The 15,985-nt window shown below is 49.4% G+C and overlaps 1 long non-coding RNA gene across 1 annotated transcript; it reads left to right on the top strand.

Annotated features, from left to right (window-relative positions):
• The first annotated feature begins 6,777 nt into the window (after positions 1-6,777).
• On the top strand, positions 6,778-14,966 carry LOC134470946 (uncharacterized). Its single transcript, XR_010040219.1, has 2 exons — positions 6,778-12,777; positions 14,142-14,966. It is a non-coding gene; the product is annotated as an uncharacterized LOC134470946 (long non-coding RNA).
• Positions 14,967-15,985: the final 1,019 nt, after the last annotated feature.

Raw genomic sequence — 15,985 nt, 5'->3', positions numbered from 1 at the left:
GCCAGGGATAAGGAGGGTAAAGCCGCCTTGGAAGTAAATGTGCCCTTCAAAGTCGCCTCCCAGATCCTTAGAAGCACATGCAAATCGCACAGTTTAATTGTAGCCTCCATGTGAAGTTTCACTGGATGTGGCCTTGGGGGAAAGTCTGGGTGGAGGTCACTGAATTCTGGGGAGTTTGTGAGTCAGACGAGGTGAGGTGTGGAGAGTGAGGAGGAGAGTGGGGGAGGGTGGCAGGGAGGCCACGGGGGTGCCGGGAGGGAGCAGGGCTGAGAGGGGCCCGAGGAGCCAGGAGCTGAGGGAAGGTGTGCGGTGGGGTGGCCTCGGGCCCTACCTGTGCCCTGACCTCTCCTGTACACTGGGCGCTGGTCACTCCTTAGCCACCCCCGGGCTTAGAGAGACAGCGTTGGATGTGAGACAGCTGGCTTTGGCATGAGCCCTACCTTGGTTCTTTCCAGCTCTTGGGCTGGGCCAATTCCATGGCTTCTGTTTTCTCCTCCGTAGAATGGGTCCATCACAGCTCTCTATCATGGGGCTCTTGGGACAAAGGCCAGCCAGGTGGGGTGGAGGAAGTGCTCAGCTGGTGGGAGTCACAGCTTCTTTTGATTCTGTCACCATGCAGCTGGGCTGTGCCCGTGGCCAGTGTTAGATTATTCTGGTGCAACAGAGAAGCAAAAGTACAAAGTGAACAGTTTTATTGAGGTGAGGACGTGGAAAGGAGCACACAACCCATGGCGGCTGGGCTGTCTCCTACGACCAGAATATGGGGTATGGGACATATGTAACCTTTGACTGGGGGTGGAGCTTAGGGTGGGAAGGAGGAAGTGACCTCAAGGTAAACATCCCCGATTTGGCCTTCCACCACCAAAATGTCCTGTAATTTATTCTAGGACAAAACTCTTTCAGCCAGCTGCCTCATCGACTCCCCAGAGCTCCTGGGTGCAGACTCCCAGTTCTCAGATGAGGACGCTGGTGGAGTCCAGTGAGGCCAGGGAGCCAGGACAGAGCCAGCTGTGACTCAAGCCTATGTCAGTTCTGGGGAGGTAACAGCCTCTTCCCCAGCGTTAAAGCTGATGGTTCCAAGAGCCTAGAGAGGTTGTGTGACTTGACGGCAGTCATACAGGCAGCTAGAGACCCTCATGTCCAAACCGAGGGGCCCACAGGCCTGTGCATCTCAGAGCACCTGCCTTGCGCCCCCAAGGAGCCCACCCTGACCAGAGGCGGTGGGGGGGCTTGCTTCCCCTTTGCCTGGGGCATGTCTTGTGGCCTTGGCTGACAAGGGGCTGCCAACTGCCTGCAGGGCCACCGTCTAGTCCCTTTATGAAGATTCAAAGGTCCCATTGTGGGGGTGCTGCTGGCCAGGCCAGGGCTATGATAGGCCTCTGCCTCTCTCCCTCTTTACTTTCCCCTCTCCCAGGGGTCTCCCTGGACCAAGCTGTCCCTTCCCTCTCCCTGCTCATGTTCAGAGGCTTTGGCAGTGTTTGGGGAGATTATGCAGTGTTGACATTGGAATATGAATGAGGTGAAAGCAGCAGCCAAATATTGGAATTAAGGAGAGCAGGAGCCCAGGCTTGGATCCAAGAGAAGCCAGAACATCTGTGCCTTGGCTCTTCCAGATGCCTGACCCCACGCCCACCTGGAACCAACGGTTCTGGAGCCCCAGATCAGCCCTGCTGCAGCCAGGCTCTGAGCCCTGGCTTGGCAGCTGAGGCCATAGCCAAGAGCCCCATGGAACTTGGCCCCACCGGCTTCTGTCACATTTTGAGAAGCAGGGGTTGGGATGGAGATGCCTCCCAAAGACACAGCCTCCCTTGAATTTTCTGGAGCTCTGTATTTTGTGCTTTCCTATGGGACTGGTTAGTGGTTACCAAAGTGTGTTCCATAGAACCAGTGATTTGCAGACTTTAAACACATTTTCTGCAAAAGGAACTTCCATGGCCCTATGCTCGGGGAATGTGTTCAGCAACAAAGCTGCAGGACTTTTCAGAGTATAACACAGTGACTCATCCAAAGGGGGAGAGAGGTAGAGCCTGCGGTTTCTCTCAAACTTGCATGACAGGTAACCCTTCCTTCACTGGTATCTTCTGGGGTGTGCTGTTGGCAGAGTCACATCTTGTCTCATGGCTGTTGGTGCAGGTATGTGGGTCTGGCCGGAAGTAGACCCTCAGTGCACCCGGCTGAGTCTGTGAGATGGGGCAGCAGTGCCTGCTTTCTGAGCTGAGAGGACACCGTGTGCAGGATCAGGGAAGCTCACCATCAGCCCTGCCTCTCCTTTGAACTCAGCCTGTAGGTGCGGCCCTGCTGGCAGCAATGCGGCAATCCACCCTTGGGGGTTTCCCCCTCTCTCTTCTCCAGGAAGAGGGCTGTGGACGCCATGGTGTGAAGCCCCTGGCCCCGCCCTCCATCCTGGGTTTAGCACTTGGGCTTCTTAAGCAGTGGGCAGGAGATGCTCCTTTCCAGGGTGTTCAACTTCTGAGCTCTGGCTCTTCCATAGGTGCCTGGCATGGCACAAGGTGCCAGAGAGTTGGGGATCAGAGGCACCTTTTGGGCCAGCTCTTGGGACCAATGAATCTGTGAGCAGCTGCCCTTTGGTACCCGGCCCTGTCCCCGGCTCTGTTTAGGCTGGCTACGCGAGCCTGTTTCCTGGAGGTGCTAGGCAAGAAACTTCAATTTCAGTGTAATCCGCGCCATGCAAGCCTCCTCCTCTTCCATGTCTTTTTCAGCTTTGTCCCTGACATCTGGGAATGAGTAGAATCAGGAGATGAAAACGGCCAGGTCAGGGGAGAACTCAGCAGCTTCCTCAGAGGCCCAGAAGCTCTGTCCTCGGCCTGGGGTTCCTCACCTCTGTCCTATGGGCCCATGTCCCCCCTCTGGAGCCCTGCAAGAGTCCTCTCCAGCTCCCTGTTGAAGTTGCAAACAGGTTCCGCCCTATTCCCCTGAGGTGTCTCCTCTCTCTGGATGATTCCGGTGGCTTCCTATTGGCTCTCTCCAGAGACCACAAGGAACATCGGCTCAGGTTCTGTCCCTTTCCAACTCTCTGCTATCTCAGGATGCTGCTGACCGCCACTGTAAAGCCTCGGTCCTGTCTCTGCCTGGGACACCACTGGAATTCTCCATCCCACCAGCTCTTGATTTCCAGCCACTGTCTTACTGTGCCTGCAGCCTAAACGCCTTTCCACCTTCTGCTGGACTCTGACCTCTGACGGGAGCTTCCAGACTTAACTTCTTCCAGCCCACCTTTCTCTCCTCTACTGTGGTTTCCACACGAACTGAAACCAGGTCTAAAACTGTTAGGGCCGACGCCGCAGGGAAAGAGACCCCAAGGACTCAACTTTTGGTGAGGGAAAAAAAGTTTATTTCCATGCGCATGGGGTCCCCCAGGCAAACAAGTGTGGAGGGCCCCGAGGGGGAATTGTGTAGGGTTTTTAAGGGCGCAAACGGGAGGCAAGCGAGTTTACAGAAGCAGATTGCATTGGTTAATTTTGAGCAGGATAGGACTTGGCAGAAGTTGATTGGAGGGGTTTGGGGTTGAGTAACCATGGAGACTGGGGGTCCTAGCCCAGTCACTATGTGCCCAGAACAGAACAGTTACTTGTCTTACTTATCTCGTTGAGACAGAACAACCTTGCAGGTGCATTTTTTCTTTTTTTTTTCTCTGCTCTGATAGCTCTGGGGAGTTAGGCATTTCTTTCTGCTCTGCTCTGATAGCTCTGGGGAGTTAGGGAGTTAACCCTTTTATTCCCCCGCTCTGGGGAGTTAGGGAGTGAAACATTCTTTGCTGCTTTTTATAACTCGGGGAGGGGGTTATAGCAGGGGGGTCAACTCTCACAAAACCAGCGAGCGCATGCTTTTCCCCTCCGTCTGTCTCCTTAGAACGGCAGTCCACCGAATACTCAAAATGCCTCCCAAATGTCGAAAACAAACCACTCTTGTAGCACAGTCAAATGGTTGGAAGTCTACGCACCACGCCCCCCTCTGCCTTAGTCACTTTCCTTGCTGAGACAAGTACGGGACAATGCCCTGCTACATCCTTCCAGGTCACAGCCAGAGCCCGCTCCTAACAAAGGATACATGAATCCCGTGGAACACAGAAGCAGTTGCCTTCAGGCCTGCCTCTGAGCTTCGGGGGCGGGGGTGGATGTAAACCACACCACACCACCTTCTCTGGTCCTACTGGTCACACCCCCTCTCCCTGGTGGTCCTGGCTAAAAGTTTCAGTGTGCATTCAACCAATCTGAGAGTTCCAGAGGTTATTTCCCTGACCTCCATAATGCCACACTGTGGTTTTTTCTCCTTTGCTACTGCTACAAATAATACTGAATATGAAACTTTTCTACAGGCAGAATGTGAGAAATGGGATTGCTGGGGAAAGTTATACATGAAAACTTTGTTGTTTAGAAGGGTCTTTCTAAGTTGTCCAGGCTACTCCCAAATTCTAAGACTCCAGGTATCTTTTTGTCTCAGCCTCCTGAGAGCTGGGAATACAGGTACAGGCCAGTGCACCTGGGTTCCTCTAGTGGACACTGCTCTGCTGTGTTTAACACATTGGACTGATTATGCACTGCAGTGTGACAGTCTATCCTTCTCCCTTGAGGACAGGGTTGGGATTTACTGGTCACCATGTTGCTGGCCCACAATAGGCTTTGTAGGTGCTTGTTGTTTGCATCTGTGGCCTACCAAACCCTGCCCGCCCCCCTTTTTTTAACCAAAAAGCAGAACCCTTCCTTCTTCTAAAGAGCCTGTGGTGTCAACTGCGAGACCAGGAGACCTTGGCTCAATAGACCATGAAGAATCCTGGAGTCCTGAGCACTGTCTTTGTTAAGTGACTGGTGTGAGGTTTTTATTTTAAAGCTGGCCTGAAGGATCTGGGTTGCCATGGCAACCCTGGAGCAGGGCAGCCTCTTCCCTTCCTTCCCTCATTGGGAGCCCTGGTTGCCATAACAACCACTGAGTCCAACCCCTTCCCCCACCAGAGGGCCTCCAGCTTCCCAAGTCTAGACAGCCCTAATGTGGCTTGATCTGTCACGCACGGCCCCTTGGGGTCCTCTGGACCCAGGTGAGACAGTAGCATAGCCACTGGGGAAGGGGGAGGTCGTAGTGCAGACAGAGCGAAGATCCTATTCTCTGGTGACCAGATCGGGAGACAATTCCCTGGAGTCATGGGGCCCTTGGGGGATCCATGAGGCACAGGGGCACAGTGGCCAAGTGTTTCTGCTCAACATGCCCTGCTTAGATGAGTGCCACTGCTGCTACCCCCGGGGAGGACTCCTGGGCCCTGCCAAGGGAAACCACGGTCCTCTTCAGAATACCCAGAATGCACCAGGAGGGACACACGGAGGCCTCAGCAACCCTATGGAGTCTTTATGATCAAAAGAAAGCAGAACACCTGAAGATTGTTTGCACTTGGGAAACCCTGCTGAGGGGAAAACAGGACCAGGGTGGATGCTGCCACAGCTGTGTGATCCAGAGTGGACTTCCCACACCTGGCTAGGACAGTGATGGACAGTGACAGTGATGGACATGGAAAAACCCATCTCCCCACCCATGAACCATCTTGCCCACTCCTGGAGTCCAAACCAGGCCCAAGCAGCTGCCTCCTTCTCCCCTCATACCCCTTTTGGGAGGCAGGGTAGATGAATAAACCTAGGGAGAAAGGAGACAAGGAAAATTGTGGTTTTAAAATTATACTTTTGGGGTTTGAAGCCAGGGCCTTCCCTCTGAGCTACATCCTTAACCTTTTAATTTTTTTTTTTAGTTTTGAGTCAGTCTTGCTAAGTTGGACTTGCCCTTGTACCCAGAAGGCTCTGTGTACCAGGGATTATGGGTGTGTACCATCATACCTGGGTCCTAAAATTGTACTTTTAAGCAGATTGCAGTTTCAGGACACAATTGAAGTTACCCAAGACTATTCTCTGGATTTTGAAAATGCAGGCTTGTAACATCCAACTATAAACTTTGTGTTTGATGGAACTCAGACTTCTGTACCCCCAAATTGCAATGTGCAGGAGGGACAGGCAGCAGGGGAGAGATCTGAAGCCCAGCAGAGAGGAGGGGGATGGGGAAGAGGCTGAGAAGCAGCTGATCCCTGCAGAGTCTCAGGGAGCCCAGGGATAGAGGCACCAGATGCCGAGGAAGTGTGACAGAGAAAGGGCCTTCTGGAGACGACTGCAAAGTGTGTGTGAGGAGCTGTGTGGACCTCAAGTCCCCAGCTTTGCTGTGTGCAGCCAAGTGTGCTACCACTGCTCTGGTAGTCCCAGGAGAACCAGAGCTCTTTCTCTAAGGATGCTGTGCATGGAGAGGTCAGGAGGAGACACGCTAGGGTCGGGGACAGAGTCTGCCTATGAACTGATGAGGCTCCTGGGCCCCTTTCTCTACCCAGCCCAGTGCACCAGGTCAGCTATATCTGCCCTTACCCCTGACCCCAAAAGGAGACGAGAGGATGTTTACTGCATAGGGAATAATAATCCCAAAAGAGTGACTGGCAGATGCTCATGTTTGGGGATCTGTAGCAGATAAGTTGGTGGGAGCAACTGGATGTCTTACAGTGAAGCCCACCCAATCACTTCGTGACACTCAGGCATGTAATGCCTTCATCAGGCTCAGTAGTGTGGCCTGGTCTTCAGCATGAATGCATACTCCAAGACCATCAACATCTAAGGGATACTTCTTGTCCTCCCACCCCCAATGAAAAATATAAGCCAAGAGGAAACAGAGCAGAAATGAGGGCCGCAGAAACCATAATTGGTATTGTTAGATTTAAGAAACTGCATGAAAAAAAGAACAGAGTATTCTAAAAGGAATAACTAGAGAATGAGAAAGAATTTATGGGAGTAAACATTCTTTTATTTATTTTTGAGACAGGGTGTCACTATGTCCTGCAGGCTGGCATTGGGCTCACTGTTTAGCCCAGAGTGGCTTGAAACTCTCAGTGATCCTCCTGCCTCAGCCTCCTGAGTTCTGGGACTATAGGCGTGCACTGCTGCGCACGGCCAGGAAGCAGCCATTCTGATAGCAAAAAAGTTTAAAAACTATTGCGGCTTGAAAGATGAAGTTGAGGAGCTTTCTCTGGAAATACAACAGGAAGAGACAGTGACATGGATTAGAGGAGAAATGAGAGAGCAGGTGTGTGAAAATCAGGGCATCAATCCGAGAAGCTCTGCATTCAGCTAATAGGAGTTCCAGAAATAGAGGAGGGAGAACCAAACTGTCAAAGGAATAATACAAGAGAATTTCCCAGAATTAAGGATGCCACTTCCCAGATAGTAAGTTCCCTTGAGTGTCCAGTATCAAAAATATCCAGATTCAAGGTCATTGTTGTGACATTTCAGATTCAGGGGTCGAGAGCTCTGTGGTTTCTGGAAAGGGTGGGCCAGGACTCAGTCAGACAAGTGAGGCGTTTGCCTTTCGTGTAGCATTTGAGGGGGCAACAAAATCAGTAAGATAAAATATTTACCACTATCAAAAAATAAAATAAGAATAAAGTAAAATAGCTTCTGATGAACCAAATGGGAAAATGTTTTAACATTAGATGGGATCTAGTGAGGCTGGGGTTAAAAAAGTGAGGTGGAGTTTTGAAAGTGTAGGTCTGGAGCCGGTCTTCATTTAGGGTTGCTATTTTGGTTATTGTACTTTTATTTTGTTTTGTTTTGTTTTTGAGGGTTTTGTGATATAGTTCAGGCTGGCCTTGAATTCATAGCAATCCTGTCTCAGCCTCCGGAGTGTTGCGATTGCAGCGTGCGTCCCCATTCACTGTGGTTTCTGTGCATTTTGACAAGCCCTGACTTTGGAGCTCAGGAAAAAGCTCCTCTTGCATACAAAAGACTGAGAGTAACAATATCCCTGTGCTAGCCAGCGAGCTTTCATCATGGTGACAGATACCTGAGACAGTCAGTGTAACAGAGGAAAGTTTTGATTCATAGTTTCAGAGGGTTCAGTTTATGGATAGCTGCCTCCATGCTTTGGGCCAGTGAAAAGGTAGAAACATTTTGGTGGAAGGGCACAGCAGGAGGGACCCACGGTCCTCCTGGCTGCCAGAAAGCAGAGAGAGGATGGTGGAGGGGAAGGAATGCCCTTCCAGGGTGCTCTGAGTTTGTCCATCTGCCATAGTCTATGTAGTAATGCACCCATCAGTGGATGGATCCATTCCTCACTTCAGGGATCAAGCCCTCCGCACTCTTGGTGCAGACCGTGGCACTGGGAACTAGCAGCACATTCCAGGAGGTTGATACAAGGGGACATTTTTAAATGGCGAATGAGGAAAATGACATCAGGTCTTTTGAAACAATTGTCTTTGACTACAAGGATTAATAATACCAAGGCACCAGTCCGAGTGTGAACAGGTAGTTGCTGGGCAGATGTCCTTGTAGACTTTCGTGTAAAGTTTCAGTGGCTTTTGTGTAAAGTTGTGCTTCTGGTAGAGGTTTCTGTGACTAGTTATTTTTTGAGGGGATCCATTCCTGAGAGTCCTCCTTGAAAACCTTTTTTTTTGGTAATGGGAATTGAGCTCAGGACCTTACACTTGTCAGGCAGGCCCTGTGCCACTGAGTTGTGTCCCTGGCCCCTGACTTTGTTTTCAGGTTGACAAAACAAGGGGAAAATTTTAAAGGCAAACAAAGAGATTGCCTCAAGTGTCGACAAAAGTGACTCCATCTTGATTCTGACAACTTTCATAGTGTCGGTCTTGTACCAGTCACTTTGGAAGTGTATGCGCAATGAAACAGTGCTTCCAAACTTCTGACTCAAGATGTTTTCCGACTTAGCATCCCACACCCACCAAGACTCTCAATGAACTATGAGGGAGAAACAAAGACCTTTCTCAGAGAAAGATCTAGGCATGCAGAGCCTTCAGATAGCTTGCTCCCATGTCCTTTTCTGCAGGAAACTACTAAAAGATGTGCTCCATTAACACCAAGGAGCCAGGAACGAAGTTGGTTGCAGAACCAGGGACCCCAACACAGGAGAAGGATTCAGGGGACACTTTGCGTAACAGCCTAAGGGATGCCAAAGATAGATTTCCTTGTTGTAGCTCAGAGAACTACGCTAGAAAGCGGGAAGTCAGAAGGCTCTGGGGGTGATGACATTTGTCCTTAGCAAAATAAATGAGCCTGGCAAAGCACCTGACAAATCTGGTCAGGTGGAAAATTATACTGAGGACAGGGAAAGATTTTGTCAATTATCAAACAAACCAATCGACCTAAATTGATGAAAAAATGAAGTAACAATTAACAGGAAAGAAGATCAAGGTCTACTTATTGGGCCAGCAACAACATGTATTTACCTTATCTGAGAAGGTAGAATGTGGATTTTTAAAAATTGAGATGAAATTGAGGCCAAGAGGGAAGAGAAGAAAACCTTCTCTGAGCCACCGAGAAGCCGATCTCAAGGTTAAGCTGATGACTCAGGAGACGCAAGAGTACAAGTATTTGGGGACAGGGTGATAAACAACAGAAGACCCAGCTGCAGGGTAACAGGGTGAGGGGAGATGAAGCAGGTGCAGGGGTGTAGGCCACTGATTTTCATGGTAAGTCCTTGGCATCACTGGGGACTCCTGGACCCTTCTTGGGCTCTGCATCTATGGATTCAATGTTAAATTAACACAGGCGGAATGTTAAAAAAAAAAAAAAAACACGCATCTATACTGAAACGTGGACACTTTTAAATCTTGTCATTATTCTCCAGATAATACAGTATAAGAAGTATTTGCATTGCATTATATATTATAAGTAATTTAAGATGCTTTAAAGTCTGCAAGAGGATGTAGGTTATATGCAAATAATATGCAGTTTTATTTAAGGAATGTGAGCATTCTCGGATTTTGGTATTTACGTGGGATCCTGGAATTAATTCCCTATGGATACTAGGGATGACTACACTTGGCTTTTCAAAAGATTTACAGGTAATACTTTGATTAAAATAAAACACTGTTCTGAAAAATTTGACGAGGCTCTTGCTCTCTCTTGTACTAAGGAAGGTTTCCCTGACTCCCCTGGTGCCTCGATTCCTTCCCTCTGTGAGTGACCACAGCTCTGGAACTCATGTCCCCAACAATGCTCTTCAACTGAGCGACAAGTGAAAAATGAAGTTGGTTAAGGTGAGAAGAGCTCAACAAAAACCACTTGTGTGGATGCTGAGCTGTGAAGGCCATGTTGCCATTACAGGATATTTGTCTTGAGTGGGGTGTCCCAATGTTCATGGCACTTTATTTCCACTGTGGAGTCGGGTGGGCTGGGCTGAGGTTGTGGGCAGTCGGGTTGGGTATTTAGAGTCACATGCCTGGGCTCCCCACCTCCTTTCAATGACCTGGGGGCCAGTTACTCATCCCAAAACTCATTTCCTTTTCTGAATAGTGAGGCTAAGACAAAAGTACTACTTGGTAGCTGTACTGGTCAGCTTTCCCCTTGCTGGTACGCTCTGCCTGGACACGTACAACTTAAAGGAAGAGAAGTCTATTTTGACTTTTGGTTTCCAAGGGTTCAGTTCATGGTTAGTTGGCTTCAAGGCACAAATGTCATGGGGCAAGTGGGTGGGGCAAAGCTGTTCCCTTCACGATGGCTGGGAATAGTACCTGAGGTCACACCTCTGAGACCTGCCCAGACACACCCAGCAATGCGAGGCTCCCAACTGATAGTACAGCTTAACATTGCATAGTGCTGCCCACCCTCAGAAAAAGGTAGGTGAGGTGCCCAGCACATGGTGGGTGGTTCTTAAACGGATCTTTCTCAGTTGCAGAACGTTCAGGGATGGCAGCTCTTCCTTGGTCCTGTATTTCCTGAATTCTTGTTGACTTCCAGGTCCTGGCCTCAGCTTCCAAGGCCACAGGACACTCGGCGCTCAGCACAGGCACGTGCTATGTTGGCTTAGTGGTTTGTAACACCTAAACATTTTCGGGGACAACCGAGTGACTCCACTTCAAGGTCTGTGCTGAGTCAGTTTCAAGTAGCTTTGCTTGGTTTTTGAACAAAAGTTATTTAGCTGGGAATAGGCTCAACTTGAGGTTTCCATGATTTTCACATGACCTTTAAATACCCCAGATTTGCAGTTTCCTTCTTTTGCTAATGAAAGACTAGATGTCTCAGAAAACAGCACTTTAATTTGATGCCGTCACCCTGTACCTCTCCTGGCTTTCCTCCGTGTTTTCCTGGGCTCCAGGCTGCCCTGCCTCCCCACCACGCTGCAGCCCTCCCTGGCCCCGGGCCACCGCTCCTCCTCCGTGGGAACTGCTTGGGATTCTCTAGGCCCTCCGGAGGCCACGCTTCCTGCAGTCCCCGTTTCAGGCTGTGCTGCAGCCCCTTCCAGCGATGCCCTCCTCCTACCTTGGCTTCAGGTCACTGAAGAGGTCTACTTAATTGGTTGTTAGTATGTTTAAAAACTCTTTAGTGTTTACTGTTGATGCTATGATCATTCCCTAAGGCTCAGGCCTTTCTTTTCCCTAAATTTACTGCTCTTGCTCTTTCTTTACTGATCTTGAATGGCTGAGTGGCCTTCAGTGAGCGCCTCTGCCTGGGCCTCTGTCTTAGCTCTGTCCCATCCCATTCCCTGGACTGTCGGGGGCTTCCTGGGTGGCCTCCTCAAGCCGGCCTGACTTTTGCTCACATCTGAGGCAGACTCACACACCTGTCCCAACCCGTCCCCAATCTTCGACTTGGTCAGTGGCAGCGCAAACTCTGCAGGTTTTCTTTGCTGTTCTCTCTTCCTTCAGCTTTATCTCTTGAACCAGCCCACCCCTCTGACCTCCTCAGGGTGGTCCTCACTGTCCCCAAATATGTGGTCACTCCTCTGTTTTGCTTGGAGCATCAGGGAGGGCACTTTGTCACTGTTGTACTTTTCAAAAAATAAGATTTTCCTTTACCAGTTACGGCCAAGGAATCCAAGGATGATAGGCACTGTCTGCGTCCCGATGATGAGAGGCCTCTCATCTCCCAGAGTCTGTCCACAGATGGTGCGCATGACCTCATTGCTCAATGTCATGCTGAGGACCTGTGCCTCTTCTTGGGCTCAGCTTCACTGGTGGTGTGTGCAGGGGAGTTGTTTCTAGAAGATCCACGGGTCAGCCCCTCTCAAGGTCAGGAAGCTTGAGAGTGCTTGAACCTGGACAACTTGGAGCTCGGGGTGGCCTAGGGGTAGAGCGCTAGGTGTGTGCCATGCACAAGGCGCTGGATTACATTTTAGCGCGGCCAGCGCTAGGGAGACGGACAGAGACTAAATTCTCCAGATTCTTAACAGTATGTCTAAGACAAATCAGCTATCCTCTTGCTTCACTAATGCCTTGTTATGCTAATGAAAAGCCTCTGTCTTCTTCCTGCATCTCACCAAGGAGACTCTCCTCAAGGAGGGGGAGGGAGGAGCATGCCAGCCTGCTGGGGGCCGCTCAAGCTGGAAATTGACCACAGGTGCAAGTTTGGAATTTGACCTCCCCAAGAACAAAGAGCGCCTGGGCAAGCCATGTGAAGAAGCTGCTTCAGCCGGAACCCCTGGCCCCAAAAGCAATCTGAACAATGGGTTGCTAGGACAACGGGGTGTCATGTGATATTGAATTGCTAAAAGGTGTAAATAAATGCTTCTGCAGTGAGGGGCCAGGACCTTTCCTCCCATCAGGAGAGTAAGGACTGCACCTGTCCCCAGCTTTGTCTCTTCTTTATTTTTCTCATCTTCTCGTGGTCCTTCACCCCAAGAACCTCAGGAGCTGCTTGGGTCACGGCACCAGCCTGCCAGGGTCTGGTCACCCTACCCATGCGTGCGCCTTTATGCTGATCCCCAACTTAAGATTGCTGCTTCTCTAAGGTAGGAAGTGAATCGATGGTCATTTCAGGGCTGAAAGTACCATCTGGTGGTCTTCCTCCTATGGTGCCTGACAGGCCCCTTCTCAAAGAGTGATTTTAAATTGATAAAATAACTAAGATTACAAAGGATGGTGATTGATTTGTGACATAGGAATACGATGCATCTTTATTATCACCTTTAAGAACCACTGTAATTTAGAGGCAGAATGTAACACAAATCATATTTTGAAATATCTGCAATATAAGCGATAGGAAATTATTATACCTACTTTGTGGTTTGGAGCCTATATTTATAATGGGAGGAACTGTAAATTTCAGTTAGATTAGTGAGTACAAAAGAGGTTAGTTTTTTCTCACTCAAGTTCATGGGCCCCTGAATTCTGTCTGCAGATTCTGTGAGAGCTTAACCGTGGACCCCATTGAGATCCTTAAGTCCTGCTCCCTTCTGGAAGCTTCCTTGACTGTCACACTTGTCGAGTTTTCCCTCATGCTAAACTTACAATATTTATTCATTCAACAAACATTTCTAAAGACTGCCCAAAATCATGTGAGTCATTGTGTCAGATGTTCGAGGTCTATATCATGATAAGTGAGGAAATAAGCAGTTTTACAACTGGGGGAGAGACATTACTTTCATGCTAACATAATCCCAAACGTAACATGAAAAGTGTAACATAGGAGCTGTATGAAGTATCCCAGAGGGGTCAGAGATTAATATTTCCATTTGGTGAGAGATGGAGGAGGGGAAGTGGCATTTGAACTTGGCCTTGGTGAGAAGGACATAAGCAACTTCTACATGGAAATGATAGTAGATCTTGCTGGCATTTTTTTTTTTTTTTATCTTGCCACAAGTGTGAGTGGTTGTGATTCAGCTTAATAAAGTTTCAATTTTACCATGGTGAGGAAGAGCACCTGTAAACTATTCCATTCTGCCCTATCGGGATAGTTTTCAATTAATCACATGGATATTCAACACTGCACCATAAAATAGGTTTCATGTTAGGTGGTGATGCCTCCCGGCAGGGTAATGTAAGTATACTAAGCCTGCTCAGGGCAGGCTGGGTTCAGCTCCCGTTGGGGCCCTGGGAAGGCCAGGCTGTAGCTCTGCTCCTGCTCTATGCCCAGACTGAAGAGGAAGGTGGGAGGCAGGATGCCGAGAGCCTGCAGCCGCAGTTCAATTCTTTATATGCTTCCTTTGAGCAAGGAATTACCGAGACACCAAAAATTAATACATTTATTTATGACACATGCTAGAGCATCTTGTATATGAGGAGGGAAATTTTAGCTTGGACTCATTTGGTTATAATAACATGTCACAATTGTTTGCCTCTTGTTTAATTAATTACTTTTGGTTTTTTGAGACAGGGTCCTGCTATGTAGCCCAGGCTGGCCTTGGACTCACAGCAATCCTCCTGCCTCAGCCTCCTGAGTGCTGGAATTACAGGCATGCAATACCCATCCGCCTTCTTCATCTTGTAAATGTTTTGACTTTGCCTTGGGATGCCGCCTAGTGATCCCCTGCAGACCTAATGGCCTCCCATCCCTTCACCTCCCACCGGATCACAGCAGTATTTGTGGCAGTTGAGTGCCCTCCTCAATGAAATTCCCTTTGGAGACTGACAGAAGACGATCATCACCAATTCACCTGGGATGTGATCCTGATTGCAGAGTGGGGAAAGGAGGGGGTGATGACATTCCTGGCCAGCTGGCAAGCTGTCCAGGGTCAGCTCCCAGCTCCCAGCCCACTGCACAGCAGGGGAGAATGCACACCAGGACCTGAGACAGAGGGACAAGTGACGCCTGTCTGTCTGGAGGGGGGGAGCTAAGTGTCCACATCCAAAGGGACACGCGGCACCCAACACGGTTGGTAGGACCTGGTGTTTCAGAACCAGCGAAGGGGATTAGACGCCAAAAATTCCAAGAAAAAAAATAGGTCCACCGTGAGAGGTGTCCTGGGCTGCTCCCTGCCACTCTGGGTGTGAGCAGGAGCTGGAGGGCTGCCTGCTCCCCTCACCAGACTGGGCGGCAAGAGGAAGGAGAATTAAACAAAAAAAGATGAATTATCTTTTTGCTATGGAACATGCAGGGTTGAGGCAGAGTCTTGCAAAACTGCCTTGGCTGACCTGGGTTCTTCTAATCCTAAGAATTTAGACCAGCCCATCCTTGGCCAGTAAATTTTTCTGTGTGAAATTGGCTTTTGTTGCTTTTTGATTCAGCATTTACCTTTTCCCAATGTATAGATACCCAGTAGTTACTGCCTTCTTGGTTAAGTTTTTTTTGTTTTTCTCTTCTGAAAAGCATGCACATATGGGATTGGCAAAGTGCAAAAGAGGTAACTACAGGACTTTGGGATTTTATATCTGCATCGAGGTGACCCTGGCCACAAGGGCTCTGACGAGCATTTTCATGAGACGGTCTCATATCTGAGAAGCAAAAGGCTCGTGCTTTGATTCCTCTGAGGCCACGTGGGCTATCTGAGACATCACAGGTATATCTGAGATGTGAGGCATGCTAGACAGACAGGAGAGATCCCAGGAAACCATTTTATTCTTGAGGCTCAAGATCAAAATGAACATACAAGTCTGTTATTCTCGTCATCATGGGATGCAATGTCCATCGGCTCTCCCGTGCCACCTTCACCCATGCGTCACTCGCCAGTGACCCCCCAGACTACACAGGCATTGGCTAATGTACCATAGGAGATAAGTTTTTTTTTTCCTGACTGAGAGCGAGGGAAAGTTCTAGAACTGCGAGAGCCGTAGACTTGGGAAAGGTTGGCCCCCAAGGCCCTGTTCAGTGGGGAAAGGTGAGGAGGGATGAACTGGCAATGCCAACGTGCGGAGTGACACCCACTTCATACACAAGGAAACTGAGGCTTAGCACCCCACCCCCCTGTGCCATTCAGCAAACAGGCTCAGTGTGTGTGTGTGTGTGTGTGTGTGTGTGTGTGTGTGTGTATAAAGCAGGGCACAGAGACACATGCCAGCCTCTGTCTCTCCTGTAACAGGCCATTCTGAATTTCTGCCCTCAACACAGGCCCGAGAGAGGATCAAGTGAGAACCAGGAGAGCCATTTTCAGCTGAGGCATCTCTTCCACTCTGTGAAATGCAAAGTTGGAAGGGGCCCTGTGTAGAGCCCCCAGTGTGCCCAGAGAGGGACTTCAGGGAGGGGGACCAGAGAACTGAGCTGAGGAGCTAGTGGAGTCCGAA

The sequence above is a fragment of the Cavia porcellus genome, unplaced genomic scaffold, assembly GCF_034190915.1.
Source record: "Cavia porcellus strain 051 isolate PalLab524CR breed Dunkin Hartley unplaced genomic scaffold, mCavPor4.1 scaffold_17, whole genome shotgun sequence".
NCBI lineage: Eukaryota > Metazoa > Chordata > Mammalia > Rodentia > Caviidae > Cavia > Cavia porcellus.
Note: the sequence above shows the minus strand (reverse complement) of the source record. Positions and strands in the feature narration are given on the sequence as shown.